The 1,337-nt window shown below is 46.7% G+C and overlaps 1 long non-coding RNA gene across 1 annotated transcript; it reads right to left on the bottom strand.

Moving 5' to 3' along the window:
- LOC138202142 (uncharacterized) lies at positions 1-1,008 on the bottom strand. The gene is made up of 3 exons (XR_011178631.1): positions 927-1,008; positions 210-262; positions 1-85 (listed from the first exon to the last, which is right to left on the bottom strand). It is a non-coding gene; the product is annotated as an uncharacterized lncRNA (long non-coding RNA).
- Positions 1,009-1,337: the final 329 nt, after the last annotated feature.

Here is a 1,337-nt window from a genome sequence, read left to right as displayed (position 1 = left end):
CAGCCAATCAGCAGTGAATGCTGCGGTCGATGTCATCAACAAGACGTCTCAAAGCTGCTGTCTGGCAAAATTCCTCACATGGGTACTGACACACACACAGATGATGGATGGATGCATGCATGAAGGAAAGAGAACAAGACAGCTGAGATGAAAATGACACCTGACAGTGTTTACACTCATCAGCTGCTGATTGTACGGGTGCAGGTTACCATGGGTTGCTGAGGTTGCTCCTCATCATTATCTGCCGGGCTGGTGGATGAAGCTGAAGTGGATGACAGGAGACGATATGATGTGAGTAAATGTGTGCCTGTGTGTGTGTGTGTGTGTGAGAGTGTGAGAGTGTGAGTGTGTCCTGGGTGTGGTTGCATAGAAAGCACAGCTCATCGCTTATTTTGGCGAGTTCTGAGGATTGGGCAGTGAGAGGAAAGTGTAGGAAATGTCTTGCAGATACATACACACACACACACACACACACACACACACACACACACACACACACACACACACACACACCTTGAGTATTTGTGCACTTTTAAAATATCTGGCCTGCGTCTCTGGAGCTGAACATTGCCCAAATGTTCCAGAGCTGAGCTCCAGACTCCAGTGGAGGAGAATGTAAAGTATGCTCTGATTCTTCTCTTTGTAACATGGTGAAATTGGACATGATTGAATCAGAGTATCGGGTTTAATTAGTTTGGAAGGCCATGGTGACCAGTATCTTATTGTCATGAATATCTTCAGCACCCATAGACGTGTGCAGACGGATTCTGATGAAAGCGGTAATTACAGTCAAATGTGACTGACACTGGCCGGGGTCGGGGAGAGGCCATCTCTTTGTGTGTGTGTGTGTGTGTGTGTGTGTGTGTGTGTGTGTGTGTGTGTGTGTGTGCTGCACATAAAAACACCTGTTTCAACTGAATGAATACCTTCAGCGCAGCATTCTTCCTGTGAAGTATGACCCAGGTTAATGGGGTCAGGTACTTGACATTTGACCTCCCTGGGTCCCAGTTTGTCACTTTCAACCATCTCCTCCTCCTCCTCCTCGTCCTCCGTTCCTCTCAGGCTGATCTGCGTCTCCCTGAGGGTGTCAGAACCAATACATATCACTCTTTGCTGAAGGGAGTCTACGTGTGCAAACACAGAGCTGTTTGCTTTAGATACACGTTTCCCAATTTTGTTCATGTCAAGCTCATGAAAGCAGACAGGACTCTGGTCAGTGATCTCTTGCTGGATGATATTTTGTCACAGAGTCCGATATCTGTGAGAATGTTTGTTGTTAGATTTGATGTAAACCAGAGCTGTTAATGTTCTCCATCTCTGTGGTGAACTTGGCATCC

The sequence above is a fragment of the Embiotoca jacksoni genome, unplaced genomic scaffold (assembly GCF_022577435.1).
Source record: "Embiotoca jacksoni isolate LCO1_2020_lvr unplaced genomic scaffold, fEmbJac1.0.p SCAF_20, whole genome shotgun sequence".
NCBI lineage: Eukaryota > Metazoa > Chordata > Actinopteri > Embiotocidae > Embiotoca > Embiotoca jacksoni.
The sequence above is the reverse complement of the archived record's forward strand: the minus strand, read 5'-3'. Positions and strand labels throughout refer to the sequence as shown.